The sequence below is a fragment of the Microcebus murinus genome, chromosome 7 (genome assembly GCF_040939455.1).
Source record: "Microcebus murinus isolate Inina chromosome 7, M.murinus_Inina_mat1.0, whole genome shotgun sequence".
Taxonomy (NCBI): domain Eukaryota; kingdom Metazoa; phylum Chordata; class Mammalia; order Primates; family Cheirogaleidae; genus Microcebus; species Microcebus murinus.
The window spans coordinates 26,529,380-26,549,713 of record NC_134110.1 but is presented as its reverse complement, the minus strand read 5'-3'; the positions used below and the strand labels follow the sequence as shown (position 1 = coordinate 26,549,713).

General features: G+C 44.4%; 1 long non-coding RNA gene across 1 annotated transcript; it reads left to right on the top strand.

Annotated features, from left to right (window-relative positions):
- The first annotated feature begins 2,365 nt into the window (after nucleotides 1-2,365).
- On the top strand, nucleotides 2,366-18,631 carry LOC142871855 (uncharacterized). Its single transcript, XR_012920023.1, has 4 exons — nucleotides 2,366-2,458; nucleotides 8,526-8,624; nucleotides 9,211-9,318; nucleotides 17,990-18,631. It is a non-coding gene; the product is annotated as an uncharacterized LOC142871855 (long non-coding RNA).
- The last annotated feature ends 1,703 nt before the right edge of the window (nucleotides 18,632-20,334 follow it).

The window sequence follows — 20,334 nt, the reverse complement described above, 5'->3', positions numbered from 1 at the left end:
GCTGTGCCTGAGTGCTTTTCCCCAGTCCCTTGACTCTGAATAATCCAGTTTGGGAAATCAACTTTCACAGACACAACACTGCAATTGTCCATAATGTCATCCCTCACACATACAGCTCTGCCAGAAGGGAAACTTTCCAGAACTGAGATTGAAAGTCAGAGGTTAGATGTATTTGCAGCCCAGGTGCTCCGTCTCCCTAGGACAATTTTATCCTCTCCTAACTGGGAAGTGAGTGCCTGTTTCCATGGCACTGTGGAAAAGTATTCTTATTCAACCTTTCGATTTTCACTAGTCTGATACATGCAAATCATGTCTTGGTAGATTTTAAATTTGCATTCTTTCATTAAGAGTGAGGTTGAGCAGGTTTTTATATTTCTAGTGGATACTTGTATTCCTTTCTCTGTGATCTCTCTACCGATGTCTATTGTCCATTTTCCTGGTGATCTCCTTTTGTATGGTGAGATGAGTCTTTGCCAGTGATAACATTTCCAAAAAAGCCTTTTTCCCATTTCATATCAGTCTTGGTATTTTTGCCAAGCAAGTGTCTGCTTTTAACCATGTGTCTTAGGCTGTTGGGGCTGCTAGAACAAAATTCCTGTGGCTGGATCATTTACAAACAGCAGAAATGTATCTCTCACAGCTGTGGAGCCTGGAAGTGCAGGATCAGGTGCCGGCAGGTTTGGTGTCCTGTGAGGGTCTGTTCCTCATAGATGGCACCATCTAGCTGTCCTCACGTGGTGAAGGGACAGAAGAACCAAAATCACTCCCCCAAGCCCTTTATAAAGACACGAGTCCATGATCCACCTGGAGATTGTCCAGCAAAGGTATATATTTTTTTTCCTGATGCCTATTCAGTTATCTCAACACGATTTGTTGTAACGTTCATCCTACCTGCGGTTGATTTGAGATGTCTCCATCATATGCACGCGGACTCTTTGTGGATTGGTTGTGTTCTTTCCGTTGTTTTGTCTGTCGATTCATGACTAACACCGTTGTTTCAATGACCAGGTCTGTAGAGCATACGTTTTAATGTGTGGTGGGCCCTCATCGTGCTTTTGAGAATGACTCTTGCTTCATCCTTTTTCAGTTTGTCCGGTTAGGAAGTAGAAAGTCACAAGAGAACATCTCTCCCACCCTAACAGCAACAATGACGAGAGAAAGCTGGCTGACCTACAAAAGCATAACCTACAAACGCATAACCTCTCAGCCCACCAGGAAGCTGAGGGTGCAAGGCAGCCAGGTGAACAGAACTCCAGCGTGGCCCTCGCTTCCTTGAGACATGTGGCCCTGAAGCTATTGCCCCGGGCAGACCAGAGGAGCAGGCAATGGATGCTGTGGAAAGTGGATATGAGGAGACCGCACAAGCTAGAACTGTAACAAGCTCTCAGAGATCAGATGGAGATGAGCATGAAAGTGTAGAAACCTTGGGAGCCCTGGACACAAAGAGAATGGAAACGTCCCGTGGAGCTCTCTAAGCAGGTGTCCAGCAGGTGGTCACATGCAAGCTTGGGGATGAGGAGGTGGTGTGTGAGGGAGGTAGAGAGAGAGTGAGGACACTACTTCCAAAAAAATCAGCAGTTTGCAAATGGATAATTTCACTTTAAGAGGGGACGAGACGATGTTGAAAATGAAGCCTGCAGCAACAGACCATCCGCATCAATCTTTGAAGAAAGAATTAATGTTGCTTGTGCCCTTCACTGCAAGGTGAGGCAGTGAAAGAAACCCCCATTTAAGGCCTGGCACCGCCTTTCAATCTTCCCTTCGAAAGATGCTTCCTCCACATCTACTTTGGGGTGCCCTGGAGAGGATAGCAGGGTTCCTGATGCCCTGGGAACGGCCCCCTGGGAATGCAAATGCCGGTGACCAGTTTCTGCTTCTTATTTGTGCGTTTCTGTCTGTGTCTCCTCACGTCTTCAGGTGGTTGCTGTGTCATTTTGTGCATAGATACTCGTAACTGTCACGACTTCATTGTGAATTGTGGTTTTCAGCAATACAAGTGTTCTTTAGTCCACATTTGGTCTTTGATATCAGGTACTTCTTTTTACACCCTTTTATTTAGGTGTGTCTCTTCTTCACTTTATGTAGTGTGTTCTTGCTGACGAACTCCATGTAAGTCTTTTTTGTTTAAGGCTCAAGCCATTCACACCTATCGGTGATTGTGTTTGGCTTCATTTCTCTGATAGACGCTTTCCATATTGCGATTACTAAACCTGTCGTAGTCCGTTTGCACGGCTGTGAAGGAACGCCGGAGCCGGGTAATGTATAAATGCAAGAGGTTTATTTGGCTCTCAGTCCTCAGGGCTGTGCAGCAAGCAGGACAGCAGCACCTGCTTCCGCGGAGGGATACGGGGGACTTGCTCTCGTGGCGGAAGGTGCAGGGCAGCCCGTGTGTGCGCACAGAGACCACAGGGAAAGAGAGAAGCCAGAGAGAAGGAGGTTTCAGGGGCTGACTCCGCAGGTAACCTGGGTCGGTTCCTGACAGAAGGGGCTTCCTGGGACCCCTGAAGAGAGGGGGCTGAGGGAGTGGGGGAGGTAGGGTCCCCCAGGCGAGGGGGCTGAGGGACAGGGTGGGGCCAAGGTCCCCAGGGGAGCCCTCAGAGGCTGCAGGGTGTGGGTGGAACCGACAGGCGTCCTGAGGAGCAGAGGCTTTCCATTCCTCCTGCTTCCAGGGCCCTGGGCTTCTAGAACATTCCCCAGCACTCCTGAGAGGTGTGTGGACCTAGCCAGGGCAGCAGGGATTTCCTCGAGAGGCATTTTCCCTTCAGGGTCCCCGAGGGGACCCCGCCAGCCTTGGAGAGCCCGTGGGGGAGGGCGCTTCGTGCTTGGCGGGGTGGGGTAGAGCGCTGCTGTGGAAGGTTCCAGAAAGGGGGCAGGTCGCAGCCAGGGCGGCTCAGAAGCTCTAGGCGCGGCCATCACACAGCGGACTGGACCAGGATCCAGGTCAGCGTCTGGGGCAGCGTCCCTCAGGGCGGGGCTGGGGTTTGCCTTTTCCCTCACCACTGCCTGGGGTCCGGGGTCCCCCCACTGCCCTTGGAACACCGCTTCCCCGAGGGTCCCGGGTCCCCCACTCCCCTTGGAATGCCGCTCCCTTCGGAGCCCTAGGCTAGCCCCATACCCGCCTAGTCCAAACCGGCTTTGTCCTCCTAGCCTGGAGTCCTAGCAGCTCCCCTAACCCCTTCCACCTTCTGCTCTTTATTATTCTTTTCGGGCTATTTGCATAGGGCGTGATTTGCTGTCCTCTTCTTACTGTTAGGAAATAGAAAACTAGACATTGGTTTCCAACCGTTCTTCCTTTTCTAATGGACGCTTTCGGGACTCTACTTTTCCCTCAGGTCGCTACTTATGTGGCGTTTAGCGTTTGCATATGTCTTTTTTAATTATCACTTTGTCCAAAATGTTTGTTTATTTCTATTGGGAATGATTTGGGGGCTCATTTATTGTTTGGAAGTGCTCTTACTTTTCAAACGTGAGGATTTTCTAGTTATCTTTCTGTGAGTGACTTTTTTGCTTAATGCCACTATCGTCGGAAAATGTCCTTTGAGTTTCAAGAATACTTTTGGTCCTGAAATGTCCATCCCTCCTCATCTCTTGCAATACTTTCCCCCTAGAAGTCTGCGCTCCCTGTCGCTACCGTAACGGTTTCCACCTTGCAGAGCCTCCCCTGCTTTGGGCTATTGTGGTATGTTTTATTTCTAAGTATGTTATCAACTCAACAGTTCTTGTAGTGGGTCTGGTCTCCTGGTAACAACATATCCCAGCTGTTGTCTGAAGTCATCTTCATTTTGCCTTCATTTGTGAAGAGTCTTTTCACATCTGTGGACTAGAGTGCTTGGTATTGCTTCCTCCTTCACCAGTTTGAAGCTATTGTTCTCTTGGTTTTTGTTTTTCACAGGTTCTCTTGAAAGATGACCACCATTTGGACGGTTGCTATTTAAAACATTGTCTTTTTTCCACTCTGGCTGCTGTTAAGATTTTTCACTTTTCTTCAGTCGTGCCACTGTGGTGTGTCTAAGATTGGTTTTCCTTGCATGATTCTGCCTTGGAACTGCTGAACTTTTTAAATTTTGGGGTTGATAACCTTTCATTCATATTGGAAAGTTTCTATCTCAATAACTCTTCCAATATTTCCTCTCTTCATTTCTCTGCCCTATCCTTGTGGGACTCCAATTACACGTGTGCTACACATTGGACTGCCTTCTATTTATTCATCTTCTTTTCCTGTTTTTCTTCATTCTCTTCTCTTTATCTTTGTGGGTATCAGTTTGTATATATTTTATAGAACTATCTTTGTATTTTTTAATTTCCTCTTTTACTGAGTCTGGTTGGCTGTTAATGCCATCCAGTGAATTTTTAAATTTCTAATATTTTGTTTTTCTGTTCTAGAATGTTTGTTTGATTCTCTCTATAGAGTTTGTTTCTCTATTGGTAGTTTTCATCTTTTAAAAATTGATACTATCTTTCCTCTTTGATATTTTTGTTATAATTATTTTACAGTGTGCGTATACTAACACCAGCATTTTAACGGACTGTCGTTTACTTCTTCTTCTGTTTTATTGATTAGCATTCTCTGATATTATGAAAGATATATTTGGTTGTTTTCCCCCGTGCCTGGCACAGAGCTCCTAAAACATTTGTAATTTTCTGAGTGATAGGGGTGATAGGAGCATTTTTTTGGGTCATAATATTTGCTCTTAGTACAGTTGGCCCTCAGTATCTGCAGCTTCTGCATTCAATGATTCAACCGACTGCAGACTGAAAACACTTGAAAAAAACAAAAATTAAAAAAAAACAATATGGTAAAAAAAATTTAAAAACTAATAATGTGACAACTGTGAAGATAGCATTTAATTGTATTAGGTATAAATAACGTAGAGGTGATTTAAAGTATATAGAGCGGTATGCATAGGACATGCAAATACTGTGCCATTCTATATAAGGCACAAGAGGATCCTTGAATTTTGCTATCCTGTGGAGGAGGCTTTCCTGGAATCAGTTCCCCTCAGATACTGAGGGAGGACTGTGTCTCCTTACTGAGACAAGAGCTTGGGACCTTTGGGATCTGAGGAGTGGAAGAGTGTCTTTTGCAGGCTAATGAGATAACTGTGGCTGATCATTGGAAAGATGAAGGCAGCAGTCCCCCTCCCGAGCCTCAGGGGACCATGAGGGGGCTCAAGATTGAGGCAGTCACCAGTTGCCAATGGTTTAAACAATCATACCTACACAGTGGAACCTCCATAAGACCCATAAGCTGTGAGGTTCAGAGAGCTTTTTAATGGGTGAACACATGGAGATGTGGGGAGAGTGGTGCCCAGAGATGGTGTGGAGGCTTGAACTCCTCTGTCCGTAGCCTGCCCTGTGCATCTCTTCCATTTGACTGTTTCTGAGTTGCATCCTTTATAGTAAGTACACTGGTAGTAGTAAGTAAAATCTTTGACTATGTTCTGTGAGCGGTTGCAGCAAATTCAGAGGAGGAGGTCTTGGGAACCCCTGACTTAGCGCTGGTCAGTCAGAAGTGCAGGTGGCCCACAGTGAGGATTGCTATCTGACGTGAGAGCAGTCTGTGGCACTGAGCTCTCTACCTGGAAGTTCTGCCCGAACTCCAAGTGGGGCGTCAGATTGTGTTGAATTGTTGGATCCTCGCTTGGTGTCCGGACGGTTGGAGAATTGGTTTATGTGGAAAAACCCCCACATTTGGTGTCAGAAGTATGGTGTTAGAGAAATCGTTTATGGTATAGTCCCCTATTGCTATGTCTTATAATCCTGTGTTTTTTTGTTTCATCTTTTAGAACAAATCAATTTAGTTAGCTTTCTCTTTCTCTTTACTATTCTCAGTGTAATTTTTTAAAGCACTTGTATGCTAATGTCAATATTTGAGTGAACTGTGAGTTTATTTCCATTGCCGTTCCATTGATTAGCAGTGACCTATCCGTAGCTCTTCCATGCCCCGTGGTATTGTGTATGAAATAGCTGCACAGCTTGTAGTTGGCTGTATGTGACAACCCAGCATAAGTGACAGAGGCAGCGAGTATCTCAATCAGTAGAGATTTATTGAGCCCAAGTTTGAGGATGCACCAGGGAAAACGCAAACCACAGATGAATCTGACTCTTTTTCTGAAGTGGGGTTTGGGAGCTGTGTTCCTAACCACTTCGGTGCTGCTGCGCTCACCGGCCTCGAAACCTTGCCCACAGTCGGCACTCACAGTCTGCACGATACTTTGTGCTGTGCATTGACGACGAATCCGCTTTGCCCTTGTGTGATGAAGAAAGCTTTAAGGCACTGAAAGCTTGTTTTACTTTACAGCAGCTTTACTTGAATATAAATCAGAATAGGTAACATATACATACATGTTTTTATTACGTTATTTTTAAATGTTCACAATTTAATTTGATAGATGAAAAATTAGAAAAGTCATATCACGGCTGTCGGCTAAAGTCGACGCTCGGCTGTGCGCCTTCATATCAAGGCTGTCGGCTAAAGTCCCTGTGCGCGTTCATCTGTGTCTGTCGACTTTAGTTGACTCTGGGCTGCACGGGTTCATCTGTGGCTATCGACTGTAGTCAACGCTGGTACCGGAGTGGTTAAAAGGGATAGGGCATACAAAAGGGAAAAAGAGGAGGGGTGGGCTGTGAGATGGATGCTTACGTTCTTAGGAGGCCCCAGGAAGTCTGCATTTTACATGAGATAAAGCAAATGTTAGAGGCAATATGGAGTGAAGGAAGCCTCAATTATGTCTATGTCTCTGGGTAGGTGGAAGAATGTTTGATCTTGTCTCTGCTCTGCACCTGGGAAGATAAACTTGTAACCCAATTATTAGTGTGGAATTGAACAGACCTTAGTTTTAGGAGGTGGACTCAGCCTGCAGATGCACAGTTACAGCTTGCACGTCCTTGTTCGTGGGAGGCCAGCGAGGAATTTCCTTATGGATGATCTGTGGGGCAAGCCTTGCAGACACGTCAGGCCTTTTCCCTTCCCCTGGGGCCCTGGTTGGTGGGCGACGTTAGGAACAGTCTTCGTGTGGAAGGAGGTGCTGTGTGGCAGGGCCCCCAGGTTCGACCTTCCCTTTTGCATGAGGAGTTGGGGGTGGTCCTGAGATTTTGTTTTCCTTTACGTATGTTACTTCTGGGGACGTCTGCCCTCTCGTCTCTCAGGGAGACTGTGGGAAGGCCTAGTCCATGGGTCTTCTCAGGAACCGAGCCTGGTTGGGATGGTTGCAGCTAACCAGACCCATGCCACCTCTGCAGCCAGCTCTTGTCCCTACTCCTAACTGAAACAGATGTGAGCTATGGTCTTTTGCTTTTAGCCCAGCCAGCTGCCACTTGTGCAGAGGTTTGAGGAGGAGGGCTGCCTTGCTTTTGGTTCAGTTCATGCGCTTTTGTCTCCTAGCTGTGTGCGGTCAGGGAGAATTGGCTTGACCCAAGCGTTTGCTAAAACATGTGGCTTGTCTCTGAATCCTCAGCACCGACAGTTTTTCCTTCGTAGGCTTTGACCTTCTCTCTTGAACTTCACCTCACACACCTGTTCCACCTGGGCCACTGGCTGATGGCAGAGACCAGTGGTGTGATTGTGGCGGGCTTCCTCCAGGAGCACTTTGTCTCCTAGGATCTACCACACTCCAGGGATTGTACTTGGCCTTGTCTGGCCTCCCAGGTTTCCTCCCACCTCAGCCCTCGGAGGCTCTCCCATGGGAAAGCCTGCTTGGTCTTTAGGGTTCCTGGGGACTTCAGGCCACTTCTGCCCCCTGTGAGCAAAGAGAGTACTCCAGTGTGTGTTCCCTCCTGGAGACCCTGTCCGTGGCCACACTGGCTTTCAGCCGGCACCCAAAGTGACAAATGTATCAGCAATGAAAGCCGCTCACTCTGAAGGGCCTGCCCTCTTTGGTACCCTGGCGGGAGGTGGGCATTCCCAGGCCCACAGTGCTGGTTCAGGACTCAGGTGCGAGGTGCCCTGGACCCTCCCATTGCCAGTAACTAATGGATGTCTCTGTGGTGTCCGAGTCCAAGGAATACTTGATTCCAGGGGGGATTCTTTCCTAAGGACATTTCCTAAGCCAGATTCAGATTTGGCTTCTGGGATGTTCTGTACTTGTTCCCCTTCTCCAGTCACCTCACCCCTCGTGTTCTGGAGTTGCTTGTAAGAAGAGGAAATACCTCAGCGGGCAATATTCAAGAATGTTTCATGAGCTGGTTTTGAGGTCCAGAGTCAACCAGTGGATACAGAGGAATATTTGGGGCACGGGGACCCAGGGTGAGCTGCCATGTGAAGCAGCACCAGGACCTCCTTGACTGGAGAGGTGACATGAGTGTGTGTAAGATGAAGGCATGAGCAAGGCAAGGCCTTTGTGTGTGGGTAAGACCTACCCAACCCCACCTCCCTGGCCGGAGGAGCTGCCTGCCCAGTGGGGAAGGCGTTCAGGTGGGCGGGGGGAGTGAACCGGGCCTTTGATGCTGGCAGCAGGAAGCTGGTGCACAGAGGCGAGCCCTGGCTGACGTGGCCTGACGTGGCATCTGTTCTTCCTCACCTTCAGGCCAAGCCCTGCAGGAAATGATGCTTCCCTTTGCCTTCATTCTTGCCATGGGGCTCCCATTGGTCGGAACAAACGTCACCATCTCTTATCAGGCACGTTGTAAGTATCATTCCTTCTCACTGTCTTGAGGGGTCAGGATTCACCCAGACTTGACAGGGGTCTTTGGGAAGGTTGACTAGAATTTGGGTCATCTCAACTGCCTGGGGTCTGCATTGTCAGTGTAATTGTGAGTGAGCACTGGTCAATTTGGGAAGTGTTCAGGATCGAGGGAAGGGCTAGGAGGCAGGAAGACTTCCCCAGTTGAGTAGCTAAGTGACCAGGAGACCTGAGGGGGCCTCTCGAGTGACACTTCTCCGTCAAGCCAGGCAGGTGGGGATGTGTCCAGGGAAATCCAGGAGGATGCTGGCTTTCCTTGGTGAGGTGAGACTGGTCTGCAGAGCACAGCAGTCCCACATCTGGCTGCCAGGGTGCTCCCTCAGATCTGTCCCTGGAGCAGGAAGAGCTCCTGTGTGTACCTGCTTCTCTCACGGGAGCTGGTGTTGTCCATACCCAGACGGCACGGACAGCTGAGCTGTGATGCGTAAGGAAATCCTTGGAGGCGGTGGGGAGGGGCTGGCTGTTGGAGGAGGGTGGAGTGGACTGGTAATGGGTGGAGAAGGCCTGATGCCTCTTTTTCCTTTCTCAGGGACCTATAAATTGAAATGCTTCGACTGTGAGATCATCAACAACTTCAACTGTGCACGTGTAAGGGAATGTCCGTATGACATTAGGCGCTGTATGACCATTTCCGTTCGTAAGTAACTCTTTGTCATTTTGACACCTTATGGATTAGTCTCCTACCGGAGCAGTTTCTAGGGGAAGGGCTGGTCTGCTTTTGTCTGCACCCAGCCCTGTTAGGCTTCCCTGGCCTGAGAGCGTGCCCACAGGCACTAGGCTAGGCCCTTGCTCAGGCCATATGCATCACATTCTGTGAGATGGGGCAGTCAGTCCACACATCTGTGGTGTCTCTGAGGGTATGAGCACTGCAGGACTTCAAAGTCTCTGACTCTTGTACGTCCCAGGTTGTATGTGTAGACACCCCAGTAGGCCTGGGTGTCCTTCATTGCCCATTTGGTTTCCGGTCGTCTGAGAGGAGGCTTCAAGCTAGGCAGATCCAAGCACTGGCCCCACCATGGACTCCTCAGGGCAATGCCTACGACACACAGAAGGGAAGGCCAAGCATGCAGTCAGTGTAGAGCCTGAGCGTCCAAGATGCTTTGTCTTCTTACCCAGAGGCCTCTAGTGCTCTGAGAAAGGTGTGGCTCTCCCCAGGGCCCTACCTGAGAAAAATGTATGGTCAGAGGCCCAGTGACCAATCAAGCAACAGGGAAGGTGCAGCTCCCTAGCCCCTGCTGTACCCAGTGTCTGTGATTGTGGTTGCTGCTTCACATGTCATTGTGTGTTCTAAGCTCTGTGCAAAAACTTCCTCTGATGGCCACTGCGTTGTACCAACTGCCACTACTGTGTGGGCATCTGCTGATTTGGGACATGGGTAGGAAGCTGAGATCTGGGCTTTGTCCATGCAGTGCGCCACCTCTGGGAAATTTCAGTGGGTTGTATGCTGTCATTTTGGGTTTACTGCTCCTGAATGAGGCAGGGAACTGTTTTTTCAAGAATCTCCATCCCTGTGTGGCTCTGGAGTGTTGTTGGCAAAGAAGAGAACTAGACTGAGATGTGCAAGGTTGAGGTGAAGCACAGACCATTTCTTTGGAAGGTCAAGGTCTTTCACACCATGATGGACACCAGTGAACCCCAGCATGTCCTCACTCTTTCGCTCATTCACGTTCATCCCCTCTTCTCCACTGTGGGTCTTTTCACCAACAGCAATTTCTAGGCCCCAATAAGTGCCTGGCCACTGGCTCACAAAGATGACAGGTGCTCCAGGGGAGCAGTTTAAACATCTCTGCAAGAGACCCCTTTGTATTTTGCTTACCGGGGAGGACAGAGGTGCATGGCTTTTGAATGGTTTTTGATAATTTCCTCAAAAGTTGTACTTTTCCACCATGCCTCAGCTTCAAGGGGACCTGGTTCTGGGCTGTTCCTTTTCAGCCTCCCCAACTCACATCCCTTTCTTGGCTCCTCCCATGGGCATGGAATCTATAAGATCTATATTTCATAAATTGTGGGACTCTGTTTTCGTGGACAAACCCTGATGGATACTAGGACAAAGAATTTATACGAGCCTTTGGCAGAGATTTAGGAATGCTAGAATGCATTTGGACATTTTCCCCTTTGGGATATTTGCTGAGTTCTGGGGCTGTGCAGGATGGTAATCAAAAGACCTCTATGAAAATCTTTTGAATGTCAGCAACTGAGAGCTTCCATCCATAGCCTATATCAACTAGATGTTGTTGGAAGGACGGACACAAGATCTAGGGAATAGAATAGAGAACCAAGAAACAGCTCCAGATGAATATGCCCAACTGATTTTTTTTTTTTTTTTTTTATTGAGATTGAGTCTTGCTCTGTTGCCCAGGTGGGAGTGCAAGGACATCGTCACAGCTCACTTCAACCTCACACTCTTGGGCTCAGGCGAGCCTCCTGCCTCAGCCTCCTGAGTAGATGAGACTACAGGTGCATGACACCATGCCTGGCTAATTTTTTTCCATTTTCAGTGGAGACAGTGTATTGTACTTGCTCAGCTGGTCTGGAACTCCTGAGCTCAGGCAGTCCTCCTGCCTTGGCATTCCAGAGTGCTAGCATTTCACAGGCCACCGCCCCTAGCCCCCATATGACTTTGGACAAAGGTGCAAACACCATCAATGGAGGGAGGCTCACTTCTTCTTCATTCATTCATAAAGGAACCTGCACGGTAACCTTACATGAAAATTAACTCAAAATGGACCGTGAGCTTAAATGGGCATGGTCAAAGTCTAAATCTTATAGGAAAAAAACACATAAGAGGAAATCTTCAGCATCTGCAGAGAAGCAGAGAATCTTGGACTTGGCACCAAAGCATTACCCATCAGAGCCATCTTGTGACATGGGGTTCAGCCAATTAAAAATCTGTTGTTCTGTGAGTGACCCTGTTAAGAGGATGAAAAGACAAAATACAACCTGGGAGAAAATGTCTGTAAACCACACATCCAACAAAGAACAAGTATCTTGAACACATGAAGAAATCTCAAAGTTCAACGGTCAAACGCAACCAGTCTCATTAGAAAGTAGGCAAAAGGCATAAGAAGACATTTCATCAAAGTGGATTCACAGATGGCACATGAGCTCGTGAATAAATTCTAAACATCTTTAGCCATTAGGGAAGTGCATAAAAAACCTCAGTTAGATGGCCCTAATCAGAATGACCAAAGTAAATAATGGTGACAATACCAAATGCTGGTGAAAATGCAAGGAAACCACACCGTTGATAGACTCCTGATAGGACTGTAAAATGATGTAGCCACTATAGCAAACAGTGCGGCAGTTTCTTTAAAAACTAAAAATCAACCACCATACATCCCCAAAATGGCACTCCTGGGCATCTTTTTCCACAGAACTAAAAACTTGTGTTCACAAAAAACATGTACACGGGTGTTCACAATGGCTTCGCTTATTAATATCCCCAAACTGGAAACATTCTAGATACCCTTCAGTGGGTACAGGGTTCAGCAAACCCCAGAGTGTGTCCACACCATGCCATGCTGCTCAGCACAAGATAGGAAGACACTATTGATACACATAACTTAAATGAATATTCAGGGGTTTCTACTGAGTAAAAAAAAGCAATCTCTAGAGGTTACATACCATATGGTTCCATTCATGCAACGTTCTAGCAATGACAAAGTTATAAAAACAAACACCAGCTTAGTTTGCAGAGGAACAAGGAGATGAGCTGGGTGGGAAAAGTGTATCCGAGTGAGAGATTCTTGTGATAACACGGTTGTGTGTTCTGTTTTCCGTGACAGTACTTTCCTTGTTGTAGGTACTGTAGTTTTGCAAGCTGTTATCCCTGGGAGCAACTGAGTAAAGTGTACACGGGATCTATCTTGTGTTTTTTCGTGCAGCTGCATTTGCATAAAGAATTATCTTGAAATAAAATATTTAATGAAAAAGAAGTTAAGAAACTTAACACACCACTAACTACATTAAACATTAAAATGGTTATATTTAGCAGCCTGGGACTTTGAGAGTAGAGAAAACAATAAATAGCATTTTCTTTTTACTGGAGATATACTTAAAATCAGAACACAGAAAGTCGAAAAATAAAATATAGAAAACGGTATACATAGGTAACATTGTCTAAAGAAAACTTATACATGCACTCAGGCAAAGTAAACTGCCTGGCAAGAGCACTACTTATGTGAAAAGCAATATTTTATGGAGATGAAGGGAACTACCAGGAAGATGTCTGGATCTAAATCTGTACCAAATAATGCAGGATGAAAATATATACAGAAAAAAAGTGACAGAAAATATAGGCAAATGCACAATGATATAGTTGTCATCAACACACCTCTCTTCATAGCTTCTGAATGCTTTCACCAGGAGACAGCACCTGCTATGGCTATAGTGCAGGGGTCAGTGAACTCTTTCTGTAAAGGGCCAGATACTGAATGGTTTTGGCTTTTTAGACAATCTGGTCTCTGTGGAAACTACCTTGCTTTGCCTTTGTATGGGTGGGGCCAGAAATGATAAGTAAACATTATCATTGCAGTGTTCCAACAAAGGTTTATTTACAGACACAGTTGGTGGGATGGATTTGTCCCCTGGGCTCTTGTTTGCCAACCTCTTTTATAGAAGGTCTGATATTTCATTAGCAAATGAAATACCCATATGTATACCGTCAGAGCCAGGAATGAGCAAGTAGACATCTTTACAAGAGTACGCATGACGCTTATGATATTGACATTTACAAAATTAATGACATGACATAACACAAGCATTAGCAAAGTTCAAATGACTGGAACTATTTAGAGTTCCTTCTCTGTGACAGTGAAATTTAGCTAGAAATCATCGTGAACTAGGAAACTCCCAACCTCATGGAAATTAAACAGAGTGTTTCTAGATAAAACCAATCACAGAAAGAGAAGCGACCACAGAGATGAGGAAATACTAAGGTCTGAATGATGATGAAGACATGACATGTCAAATGAGTGGAAAGTGGCTGAAGAAGAGATTCAGAGCAAAATCTCTACCGGCACAGTCAGATAGCAGAGGGAACAAAGGCTGGAAACATTTGAGCTTCCATTGAAGAAGCTGGAAAAAGAAAGAAAAGTTTCCCCAAAGCAATGAGGAAGGAAATATAAAGAGGACTGAAGAAATCCTTGAAGTCGAAAATAATATATATAAAATCAACAAAGCCAATAGGTGGTTCTTGGAAAGATTCATAGTATTTGTAAAACTTAGTGAGAAGAATCTAAGGCAGAAAAATAAAATTCACATTTCCAATATCAGGAATAAAACAGTAGGCATCATCAGATCTTACAAAGAAAATAAGAGGCTATCATGAATAGACCGTGTGTGATAATTTGAGATTCTTAATGAAATGAACAAAACTTGAAAAACAACCCTATCTGACCCACAGTGAAATTGTAATGCTGATGTGTCCTGTTAATGAAATGCAATCCTTTATGAAAAACCCACCCACCAAGTAACCTGGCCTGGATTGCTTCACTGGCAAATTCTTCCAAATATTTATGGGAGAAATAACACTGATCTTACACATGCTCCTTCAGATGGTAAACAAGGAAGAATTGCTTCCTAACACATTTAGGAAGGCAGTTTCATGCTATTACCAAAACCCAGCAAAGACTTTGCAAGAAAGGGAAATTATAGACCACCTTCTCTCATGACAATAAATGCAAAAATAAATAGTAACAAAATGTTAACCAGCAAAATCCTGGATTTACATAAGTACATCCAATGCCATGCAGTACCCTGGGTGAGATTCTGGAACAGGCATAGAACACTAAGGAAAAATGAATGGAATCTGAATAACATATGAGTTGTCTTAATAAGAATTTATCAATAATTGTTCATTAGTTGTGACAAATGTACCATAGAGATATAAGTAATGTGAGACAAAGAACCTGGATACGAGGTGTGTAGGAACTCTATCTTTGCAACTTTTCTGAAAATTGAAGACTATTTTAAAATAAAAAGTTCCTTTACACATACACATGTATGTGTGCACACACGCGCACACACATCATAACCACTACTTCATGGATTCAATTTCAGAATTGCCGTGTGGTTTACAATTTGAAACCCACTAGTTTAATTCACCATATTAACAGAGAAAAGGAGAAACATAACTGTAGGCACTGAAACTTTTTGATAAAGTCCGATACCTTTTCCAAATTAAAAAAAAAATCTCTGAGGGAAACGGAAGCAGAAAGGAAATTGCATATCATAGAAATGATGAGAATTAAATGAGAATGTATCACAGATTTCCCCTTGAAGTGAAAAATGAGATAAGATGACTCCCATCACCACCTCTGTTCCTAATGGAACTTGAGTTCTTAGTTCAGTTAGGTAAGAGGAAGAATTGAAACACTTGGAGATTGGAAAGAATTTAAACTGCTACTATTCAACAGACACAAACTTTTCAGATAACAAGTGACTTTAGCAAGGACCCTGGATACAAGATAAGCATTCAAACATCAGTTGTCTTTCCATACAGCAAGAAACAAGCTGACAATAAAATTTACAAGAAGAATCCTATTTTTCAAAGCACCACAAAATCAATCCCTCGGAAGAAATGTAACTGGATTTTTGCCAGATTTCAACACCAAAACTGCAAAAACACTGTTGAAGACTTAAATACACGGAAGAATACACCATGCTTATAGGTTGTGAGACCCAAGAGAGTAAAGATGTCTGTTTACCTCACGTTAATCTATGAATTCAATAGAATTTCAGAGTCTCAGCAGGTCTGTGTGTGTGTGTGTGTGTGTGTGTGTGTGTGTGTGTGTGTGTGTGTGTGTGTTGACAACTTGATTCTGAATGCTTTTTGAAATGTAAAGGGCTAGGGATAGCCAGGCCTATCTTGAAGAAAAAGAAAAAAGCTGGAGGCCTTGTGCTCCGAACTATCAAGATTATTTATATAGTTTAATTAATGAAGATAGTTTGTGTTGGATCCTGTGGTTAGGATCACAAAATAAAACACTAGGAGAGAAAGAGTTCAGCAAAAGCCACATATATCCAGTTACTCAATCTCTGACAAAGTTGAGCCTGCCGTGTAGTGGGGGAAGACACTTGTTTGCATTACATTGTGGTGGCTATGGTAGATCTTTATACACAATACTTGTACTATACAAAAGAAGCAGTTTCAGGTGGTTTGTAGATCTCACTGTAAATACTAAACAAAGTTTTTAGAGGAAAATGTAGAATAATGTATTTGTGTCCTTTGGGAATTAAGACATTTAAAAACAGAATAAAATAGTGCGATCATATAAGAATGAAATTGAGAAATTGGATTCCGTTAAATTTCACAGCGTTTGCTCCTAAGAAAATACCTATAAAACAGGACAAATGCAAGCCACAGATGAAGAGAAAGCATTTCAAAACATGTATCTGCTAAAGCAGCGGCCTCTTAACCTTTGTAGCACCAGGGACCCATTTCATGGAAGACAGTTTTCTGTGCATGGGGAGGGTAGTGGGGGAGGCGGAGCTCCGGTGGTGATGGGAGTGATGGGGAGCAGCTGTAAATGGAGACGAAGCTTTGCTCGCTCGTCCACCCCTCAAGAGCTCTTGTTCATAATACATAAGGAAATTCTGCCTACAAATTAATGAATAAAAAGCAGATCGTGTGGCAGAAATTTGAACAAAATGCTTAAGAGAAATATAGCAGAACATGATATCTGAATGGGTAACAGATGTAAGAAAAGTCATTCGGTGTCATTCTTCTTGATGGAAATGCAACTTAAAACCACAACACGATAATACCACAAGAAATGACTAAATATCCGAAAATAACCATACCAAGTGTTGTGAAGGTTTTTAAGTGTACACAATCCTTTGGAGTATAGATAGGTTCAACCCAGTCTGGAAAACACTTCCACATTATCTGCCAAGGTCGCCTATCCAAAGACTCAGCATTTCTAGTCCTAGGTACGTAGCTAATAAAAAATATCAGACAGGCTCACCTGAAGACGAGTACAAGAATGTTCATTGCGGCACTATTTGGAGATGAAAGCCAGAAACGACCATTATGTCCATTGACAATGAATTGTGGTATATTCATCGATGTAATGGCACACAGCTATGAGAACGAATAATATACAACAACATGCAAGAACAGAGATGAATTTCATAAACACAAAGTAGAGCAAAACAAGCCATACACAAATACAAACATAATGCATGATTTCATTCCATAAAGTTCAAAACCAGGCATAACTAATATATGAGCTTGGAAGCCCATATGCTTCTTATCTGTGGCCTTGGCTGCTTCTAGTAGTGTCTGAGTGGGGAGTTCAAAGCTTTCTTCCAGCTCTGTTTCTTAATCTGGATGCCGATCACATGCTTGTGTGCACTTTGTGAAAAGCCACTGAGCTGTCAACTCGTGATTATGTACTTTCCGTAGCATGTTGAAGTTCAATAAACTTTTTACGTGGAAAATAAAGGAAAACGGTGAGTGGTCTTTAATCATTAGTTCCTTCTGGTGTCATAGAGGAGGCAAGACCCAGAACCATGAATGAATAAGTCAATCGTGGTAAGTTCCTGAATAAAGTGTTTGTGTAGGTACTGTGTAGACTGCAAGGGGAACAGAAGTAGTGGTGAGGGCCAAGATACATAACCCAGGGATTCTTGAAGGGGACCTCAGATGGAGCTTTGTTCAGGCAGGACTGGTTGACAGAGGCTACTGAGTGAGCCCTCTAGTTAAGGTAATCACATCACTGTGCAACCCTAGTTGTAATGGTGTGTCAAGTCTGTGCTGGGAGAAGGCCGGCATTAAGGGCTCATCAGCATTTATATGTTGGTCCAGGAGTTTTGAAACACCAGGCTGAGGGTCCTGGGAAGAAGCTTACCCAAAGGGGTCTTTCCAAGGGCAGAAAACCAGGTCAAGGCCACATTAATATGGGCAAGCCTGTGACAGGTCTGTGCGATCTCTGGGGCATAATTAAAGCATCATTCCTAGTCTTCATTTAATTTCTAGAGCTCTAAAATTCTTATTGCAAAAAAATGAGAATATATTTTATTTGTATAGCTACACGACAGGGTACCATTGTATGCCATTTTGGGAGGGCCAGAGGCAGACATAAAGATGGCAGCTTGGATAGAAAAATATCTCCAGAAGAAGTTGTTCTTGGAGTAATGAGACGGTCTAGTGGACTTGAACATTCTCAGTAAAGAATTCTAGACAATGTTGTAACGGTTGGAAATGTAGAAATGAGTTAGTTATGGTTGAATGTGAGGTGTGGTGCTTTGATATCTATAAACAGAAAACTTGAAATCAATAATTTTCATTGCTACTTCATTTTTAGGTTTAAACGCTCGTGAACTACTCATTTATAAGAACTGTACGACCAACTGCACATTTTTATATCACTCTCAAGTGCCTCCTGAAGCCCCAAGACGCCTCAAGACGAATAGTTTCTATTTTGTTCGTTGCTGTGGTGCCATGCAGTGCAATGAAGGAGGACCTAGTACTATTGACCAGGACATAAGCCTTGATAGTACAATTGAGGAGCCCATCCCAGAAGGAACTGTGAGTTTTGGGGAGTCGAAAAGCGTCCTGATCCTTGCCTCTATCATAGTCAGAAACGCACTGACTTGAGAACCGCTCCTGGGAAGGTCTCCTCATCTTCCCCCATTCCTCAGAGAAATTTTGCTCTCCATTGCTCCCTTGTAAATCAGAGACACTGATCCACGGTGCCTCCAGTTGGCCCTCTTATGGTTTATTTTAAGAGAGAAATAAAGCAAATTATTGTTTGTTGAAAACGTTCATGTGGCGGAGGCTGTCCGAAACTGGGGACATGGGGCCTCCTACACCTTATCTTTGGTAGAGAGACTGGGCAATTCAGCAATGACGCCCAGAGATTGGAGTCAGCTCGTCAAGGCAGTACTGACTACAGGTCAGTATTTAGATTGGAAGTCCATTAACCAGGAAGAGTGCATGGAGCAATCCCGGGTTTCGGCACCACTTGTCGCGCCCGCCTCGCCAGCAAGGAAGACGCGGCAACAGGAGGTCTTCCGCATCATGCAAGTTTAAAGGGAACCCCATTAAAGCACGGTCAGAAGAACTCCTGTTGCCGCGTCTTCCTTGCTGGCGAGGCGGGCGCGACATTCATGAACATTTGATTGCCTGCATGTACTCAGACACCCATAGTGCAGTCTCTAAGCGTATCTGTTCTTCTCGATTTTACTACATACGCAGGGATTACTTTGTGATTTTAGTACAGTCATGTGTCACTTGATGGGGATATATCCTGAGAAGTTTGTCTATAGGTGATTTTGTCATTGTGCAAACATGGCAGGGTATACTTAGACAAATCTAGGTGGGCATAGCCCGTTGCTCCCAGACTACCAACCTGTACAGCATGGTACTGTACTGAATACTGTAGGCAATTGTAACACAATGGTAAGTATTTGTATATGTAAACATAGAAGAAGTACAGTAAAAATACGGTATACAAGGTGAAAAATGGCACACCTGGCCAGGGCGCTTACCATGACTGGAGCTTGCAGGACTGAAAGTGAGCGGTGAGTGGATGTGAAGTCATAGAACATTCCTGTGCACTACTGTAGACTTTACAGACACTGCACACTTAGGCTATACTAAATTTATGAAAATGTTTGTTTCTTAGATAGTAATCTTAACTTACTGTAACATTTCTACTTTATAAACTTTTTCATTTAAAAAAAATTTTGATTCTTGTAATAACACTTAGCTTAAGACACAAACACATTGTACAACTGTACAAAAATATTTTCTTTACTTATTCTATAAGCTTTCTTTTATTTAAAACATTTTTAGTTCAATTTTTAACCTTATTTGTTGAAAATTAAGGCAAAAACGCACACATGAAGCTAGGCCCACACAGGATGAGGATCGTCCATATCACTGGCTTCCACCCTCACATCTTGTCCCACTGGAAGATCTTCAGGGGCAGTAACACATATGGAGCTGTCATCTTCTATGATCAGTATGCCTCATAGCTACTTCCTGGACGGCATGCCTGAGTCTGTGTTAAAGAGTTTTAAACGTAACTTTTTAAAAATATAAATAGAAGTACACTGTAAAATAACAATAAAAAGTATGGTGTAGTAAATTTGTCAACCAATAATATGATCGTTTCCTATCAAGATTATATACTGTATGTAATTGTATGTGCTATACTGTTACATGACTGGCAGCCCAGTAGGTTTGTTTACACCAGCATCACCACACACACATGAGTACCGCCTCGTGCTATGACGTTGCAAAGGCTACGATGTCACTAGGTGAGAGGAATTTTTCAGCTCCATTATAATCTTATGGGTCCACCGTTGTATATGCGGTTCATCATTGACCCAAACCTCATTGCGAGACCTGACTGTATTTGAACTGGTTTTTCTTCTTTAGACATTGTGGGCTACGTATTCATCATGGAAGTATACCAAAAACATCTTTGTATGTTACCATATAGAGATTATCTTTATCAAAAGGCAAAATGGTTACGGGGATTATCTACATGTTGGCTGAAAGAGAAAGAGAGGTCCCCACTGTGCTCAGACCATAAGTCCCCAAGGCCGCCTGAGACTCTGACTGTCCTTTTCCATTCTTAAGTCAAGGAATGATGGAAGCAGGGGGGTGCTTGGCGATGAGGTGACATGTGGATCATCAGGG